This window comes from Arachis hypogaea, chromosome 14 (genome assembly GCF_003086295.3).
Source record: "Arachis hypogaea cultivar Tifrunner chromosome 14, arahy.Tifrunner.gnm2.J5K5, whole genome shotgun sequence".
Lineage (NCBI taxonomy): Eukaryota > Viridiplantae > Streptophyta > Magnoliopsida > Fabales > Fabaceae > Arachis > Arachis hypogaea.
The window spans coordinates 20,209,609-20,217,022 of NC_092049.1; positions in this window are offsets into that span (position 1 = coordinate 20,209,609).

Below are 7,414 nucleotides of genomic sequence, written 5' to 3' on the forward strand. Positions count from 1 at the left end.
CGTTCTACTGCTGAGCCTCTTCCCAATGAACTCGTCTTTAGCCTTTCTTTAATGAGAACCTCTGGTTGAACAGTTGATCCCATAGCGTTGAGCTCCACAGCAGTCCTTGCAGAAAGCCACGGCTCAGGTTCTTGACAATTCTCGAGTTCACCATGCTTTAGCTTCTGGAAGTACAAAACTTGCAAATATTGCAAACACAAATTAAATGTTGGGATGCAAGAGTGAGTCAGATTAAATACCATTTTGAATTTAAAAAGTTACCAGTAAAGCGAACATGCAACCCTCACAGGACTTGTTGTTTTCAAGTTGATACTTCCCAATTGCCAGTTCTAACGAGTTGAAAATATGCAACATCCAACGGTATCTCCCTGGATGAAAAACATCGAGTATTGTATCGATGCGCCATGGTGAGATGACGTGTTGCACTGTCAGACACAGAAACATCTTCAGCACGAGCAGGATGAAATGCCTCCTGAACTCCATCCTAACATCTGCAGTATCCATAGCACAGCGGTCGACAAAACGCCTAAGTTGTATGATTTTCAACTGGTAAAATCTTTTTTTTTATTGAGACATGAGCAGCATTCCCGCGGTCAAATGGTGGGAAGTCGTCAACTACAACATGCATGTGTATAAAATAGTGTAAAATGAGCGGCGAAATAGGTAGAAAAAAGGAAAAACCATGGAGACCAAAACTATTTTAACCGATTGAATGCTGTCTAACATAGAAAGTTATACTCACCACCGGGTGGGATTCTGAAAGCACGCTAAAACAGCTCAGGTCCAATGCACATGTTTCCATGATCTATGGTCAGCATGCTCGTTTTAGTGTTGTAGGCCTTAGCCAACGAAACCATTATGCTTTGTTTAACAGGAGCCCTCGAGACTAGCTTTAGGAAACCAAAACCCATTGCTTCTATCTCCTCTAGCTTTAATTTGCTTGGGCCTGGTTTGTTTCTAGACCTTTGAACAAATCTGCAATGTAGCATGATGAGCACCTTGTCTCTAATAATTTTTGTCAACATAAAACGCGGCCATTAGAAGCAAACAAACTGATAAATCAGAATAAAAACACAAATTTTTGAATGATGTAGTACGACCTCTCATGTCTTGAAGGTGATTTCTGGCAACAGACCAAAAATTATTTCCAGGTACAAAGTTCTTTTTTATTCCCCAAACTCAACTAAGTCAGCGGTACAAGAATAGGAAGAAATAAAGTTAAACGCAACATTATGAAACAAAATACGATTCAGCCACAAAAAAAAGACATAAAGTAACATATAGGCGTGCACATTAATATGACCAGAATTAGAATTACAACCATGAAAATTATACTATTAGAGTTCAGATAAAGAAGAATTACTATAAAACACAACACCAGATAATATCAATTGTACCATAATTCAAAGATAAGAAAATAAAACTGAGATAATGGTATTTATTACTGTTTAAAGACAAGAAGGAGTGTTTTTTACTAGAAACCACATATATGTATATATGTTTAGTAATAGAATATATCCTAATAAGCAAAAGGGTTACGATGGATATGATAATGTAGTTAAGGTGGTGTTGAAACATTTTTTAATAACATGATTATGACGTATCAAATTAACGACAATATAGGCATGGACATTAGGCAACATAGCAGCTTTGATTCTTATTTCAGGCGAAATCAAAAAAATAAAATCAATTTCTCATAACCCACAACTAATTTAAAATATGGGACGGCGCATAAAAAGTAAATTTGATCAGAAGACACACCAATTTTATATAGAATTTACACAATTGCACCTGTTGCTCGCTAGACCATAAACCAAATAACAACCTAGCAATAAAAAATTCCAACATCCAACTACTTCTTTTTGCTTAATCAACACAATCAAAGGTCCAAGGATTAATTGGTTTTCTACATGTAATCATTCGAGAGCAACATCCATTAACCATATTCACATCGAGAACAACTAATGTATCAAAACAAACACCAATCAATGACAACCATACATATTAGTTGAACCAAGGAATGGTCCTTGAAAATTAACTTTTACTCTGCAGTACAAATCATCACAAACCATCACTCTGAAGACACATCTGAAGTAATGTTCTATTGATGCGATTACAACTAATACTTTTCTTTTTCCTTTTCCTTTTAACTCAACAGTACAAAACATCACTCTTAATTTATAGTGCGATAACTACCATATATTATCAACACCCAATTATACATTGACCACATTCAAAATCATTTTCAACTCGGACATATAGACACATACGAATTAATTCTCCATTTTTCCTTTTCTAAAAGAATCCACACATTCAACGACCCATGTTGTATCAATCTCAAACCCTATGAAATGCTCACAAATCAAACCCAGTACTAACTTGTTCCGAGGGTTACCTGAAACTAAAAGTCGACCGTGGATGAGATCTGCTGTGGTAGTCAGAGCTGTCATGCCCGACTTGTTGGATCTGGTGGAGCTGGAGATGCCGCTGATCCTTCATCACTGGAAGGTGGTGGTACCTGCAAGAGACTCCGATACTTAAGTTAGCATGGGCTTTAAGCAGGTATTTTTTGTATAATCAGAGTATGAGTTATACCTGGGTGCTCCAGTGTATTTATAGTAGTGTGGAGTGACTTTTCTAGAGATAAGATAATTATCTTATCTTATCTTATCTTTGAGTGAAGTCATCTTATCTTTAAGGGGAACCGCCTTTATCTTTCTAGGCTTTGGCTGCCTTTAGATTGGGATGTGTCCCTTCATTTGGGTCTGCTTTGGGCTCTTTTGATGATTTGGCCGAACTCTTTAAGAAGAGGTCGGGGAATCCAGACCTGAAGAGGTTGGTCGACTTGTCTTTAATCAGCCCGGTTCGTTCAGCTCGACCCAGGGTATGAACAGTGCCCCTGCTTGAGTGTGGTCTTCCTTTTGAGGTCGTGTCTTTTTAGACTTCGATCTCTTTCTGGAAAAGCCGAACTCAAGCATTCTTTTATTGATCTCGTTGTAGGACTCCTATTAGTGGCTTGAATGCGAAACGTTTCCTTTCTTAATCACAGCGCGCGTTTTTACTTTTTCTTGGAAACATGCGAAGGTCAAAAACTCATTAACTCTTTGCCGTTTTCTTTGCTTCCCTCTTTGTATCTTCATTTTGAATTTCAAAAGCCTTTTTCCCTCAGTCTTTCTTCTCTTTGCTTACTGTAACTTCTCCCTTCTCCTTACCCTTATGTTTCTGGGCCTTCATGTTTTCTTTTTCTTCACTTGCAAAGGCAATTGTTGGCGTCGTTTCAGTTGTTGCTTCAGTCTCTAATCGTTCATCATCTCCTCTCTATTGCAGGTTAGTTTTTCGTCTTCTCTCTCTCTTTTACTTTTCACGCCGTTCTTTTTATTGCTTGTGTTTGTTTGGGCATGAAAAAGTTTTGATCTTTGTTTGGATTTGAAAAGTTTGAATCTTTTTTGCGTCGTTGTGCCTGTAATGCGCGCCTTGAGGGTTTCTTTGATTTGTTGCTTGTTTCTGCCCCCTTTTACTTGATTTCTTTATGCGTAGATCTTCTTCTATTTGTATCTTGGAGTAATGGACTGTGAATTTTGTTACTGCCTCCAAAAGATGCCTCTGGACCTTGGTGTGAGTCTTGGGGTTTCCTTTTACTGCTGTATCTGACTTCTAACATTCACATGCTATTTGTCCGAGTTATCTCCATATTTGTCCGAGCTATTTCCTGATTTGTCCGAGCTGTTTGATTAGTAACCCATTTTCCTTTTTTCTTACTGTAGGACTAGTTGACCCATGTCTTCCTGCAAAAATATTGTCGAGATATCCACTAAGATCCCAGACGGCATGTCTGACTGGCTGGATTCTCTTGTCTTGTTGTGTGTCACTGTGGTTGATTCTGAATACTGTGCGCGACTTAGGAATCATCATAGGATTTGTAGTAGTAGAGATAAGGAGAAAAACTACGAGTTGGTGGCGCCTGACTCTGATGAGAGAGTTTGTTTTCCTTCTCTGACTCAGGGGGAACGTCCCTTCTTTTATGCGTATGATTACTTTTTTAGCCAAATGAACATCATTATTCCTTTTACTTCATGTGAGACCGACCTGTTGTGGTCCTGCAACGTAGCTCTTTCTCAACTTCACCCGAACTCGTGGGGCTTCATAAAAATCTTCCAACTGTTGTGCCAAGAACTGGATGTCCGACCTTCTCAAACTCTTTTTCTTTACCTTTTTGTTTTGACGAAGCCTGGGGCAGCTAAGAAGAAGGCTTCCTGGATTTCTTTCCGAGCTGCCAAGAGAAAGAAAGTTTTTTCTATGTATAACGAATCTTTTAGGGATTTCAAAAACTATTATTTCAAGGTCCGAGCTGTTGAAGGAGCTCAGCCTTTCTTCTTGGAACAGAATAATGAGCCTGCCTTCCTCATATGCTGGCAAAAGAATGTGGTAGTGTCTAGGTATACTTGGGAAATGCTAGATAAAATCGAGTAGGCCTTTGTACATGTGTTGGAGGAGAATTGGGGGGAATCTCCTCACCTCGACACAAAAAGGTTCTTAGGGGATCCCTTCCTTCTCCAAGCTGAATTGGGTAGTTGCCGATTTCTCTTTATCTTTTTCCTTTGTTTTATTTGCTTGTTTTGTGAATCCATCCCTTTCTTACTTTGTAATTTTGACTTTGCTGCTTTCTTTTTCAGAGATGGTGAAGACCAGTGATTCCATGAAGGCCTTTAAGAGGGTGAGGAAGGCGACTGCAGCCCAGAACATCTCGGCCAAAGGTTCTGGGGAGGGATCTTCGAGAGTTACTCTGAGGAGGTCCTCCTCGGACACCTCTGAGCCGAGGAGAGTCATACCGACCTCCCAGGTTTGCCTGGCTTCTTCTGATCCTCCCCAGTCGACCTCTGGTGCTGCCTATCTTTCTGCTGCCGATCCTCCACCCAAGATGTAGAAGACTGTTGAACCCTATAATCTGGATGCCCCTGACTTTGATGCTGTGGGGTTTGTTGATAACCAGATTGCCCTTTATGGCCGACTTCCTATGGACAACGTGTCCATCCTGCACCACCTGGATTTCATCACCAATAGTAGTGTTCGGATGGCGCATATGGGTGCAGCTTTGTTTCGCTCAATCCAAGACTCTCCGTCCATGCGACGAAGGCCTTTATGCTGGAAGCCAAGTCGGAGGATGAGAGGATCAAGGGGTTGAAGGATGAGCTGGACGCCAAGGTGACCAAGTTGGAACTGGATGTAGAGAAAGAGAAATCCAGGGCTGTTGCTGCGGAGGCTACTGCGAATCTGGCCGAGGAGATGGCCAAGAATTCGAAGGAGAGTTATACTCGAACTTATGGCGAGTTGCTAGAGACCAGGGAGAGGCTTGACTCGGCCCGTGCTTACTATTCTGAGCTTCAGGGCCATCTTGTGGGCAGCGTGACGGATGCATATGAGAACCTAAAAGCTCAGGTCCGAGTTCTTGCTCCCGAGCTCGACCTAAGTCTTTTTAGTTTGGATAACATCGTTTAGAATGGTAAGATTGTTCCTGCGCTGGATGAAGATGAAGAGGAAGGTCCTCCCCCAGAGCCGCTGATCAAAGCTTCTACTGCCGCGACTTCTTCAACTGCTGCTGCTGAGGTCAGCCACCCCGAGCCCGATCCCGATGTTAAAATCTTAAATCGGGGGGATGGGACGGTAGATGCGATTCCTATAAAGATCATTCCTCCCTCAACGACCTAGGGTGCCGCTGTTGAGGAGACCTTAGATCCCTTGTGACTTTTTATGTATTCGTTTAGCTCGGTTTGTGGGTTTTTGAACTCTTTTACTTTTGTAACTTTGTATGGTCTGTTTTGACATTTTGGTTTCTTTTCTTAGCAACTTTATTTGGGAAAAACAAATACCTTCAAACTCTTAAGGTCGACTTTCAGGTGGCCTTTTGAGTTTTTATTATAGTAGCTTTGTTTCTCTTGATATGTTTGTTTGCAATTTTGCTACTTCCAGGAATCTTTAGAGTGTTAGATTTTTGCTGTCCGACCTCTTTTTGATTGCCTTGTGTTTGTTCATTTTCTGCTTTTGGTGCTAGCTTTGTTCAGCAACTTTCTAGTGTTCTCGTAGAACTTTGTTAGTTTAGTCTGAACAACTCTAGTGGCTTTGTTGTGGAGCCGTGGCATTTTGGGCAAAGCTGTGTCCCTTCTAGCGCACGCCCTTCGTTGGTCCGACTTCCCTTGTCAATCCTTTCTCGAGTTCTTTTTAGTAATCAATTTTTAATCAGGCCTTGCCAGGCCACTTCTATGGATTACTTTATATAACTCTGTCACTTTGGTCGATTGGTCCGACTTCTTCATATCGGTCCGTCCTCTGTTATTTTTAGCAATCCATTTTTACTCAGACCTCGTCAGGCCTCTTTCTACGGATTACTTTTTATAACTTTTGTAGCTTTTATGTCGATTGGTCTAACTTTTTCATGTCAGTCCATTCTAAGTTATTTTTAGCAATCCATTTTTGCTCAGACCTCGTCACGCCTCTTTCTATGGATTGCTTTTTATAACTTCTTGCGTTAACCTGTTTTTATCGCTTTTTCATCTTGCCAATTTTGTAGAAATTGGGCGGTGAGTTTGGTTCTCACTCAGCCGACCTTTGTCAAAATCGGACGATGAATTCGGTTTTCATCGTGATCGGGCGGTGAATTTGGTTTTCACCTTGCTGACTTGTAGTTTTGCAATCGGACGATGAATTTTTGCGCTCAGATTAATGCGTCTTGGTAGGGAGACTTTTGTAGAGAATCTGAAAAGTTTTATTCAAATAGAAAGTAGAAATATAGGCATACGAAATATATATATGTAGGTGCTTACCCTTCTAAGTCAGGCAATTTTGAGGATTTTGACTTGGTGCCTCGTTAAAAAACTTTTTCAGAAAAAAGAGTGCACCTTAACCTAAAATCTTTATTACCTCCTAAATATAATACCTTCTTAGGTTGCAGGCATGCCATGGCCTTGGTAGCTCTCGCCCCTCAAGTTCGGACACCTTGTAGTAGCCTTTTCCCAGTACCTCGGTAACTCGGTAGGGTCCTTTCCAATTAGCTGAGAGCTTTCCTTCTCCTGGTCGACCTGTTTCGATGTCATTTTGGATTAAAATGAGATCGTTGTGGGCAAAACTTCGCTGGACGACTCTTCGATTGTATCTTAAGGCCATTCAACGTTTTAACGCCTCTTCCCTAATCCGAGCTCTTTCTCGGATTTCTAGAAGTAGGTCGAGCTCTTCCCTCTGATTTTGGGAGTTGGCCTCTTCATTGTAGTAGATCATTCTAGGGGATCCTTTTTCGATTTCTACCGGGATCATTGCCTCCATTCCGTAAGCCAATCAGAAAGGTGATTCCTTTGTGGTGGAGTGTGGAGTTGTCCGATATGCCTATAGGACTTGTGGGTGCTCTTCAGCCCAGGCTCCCTTT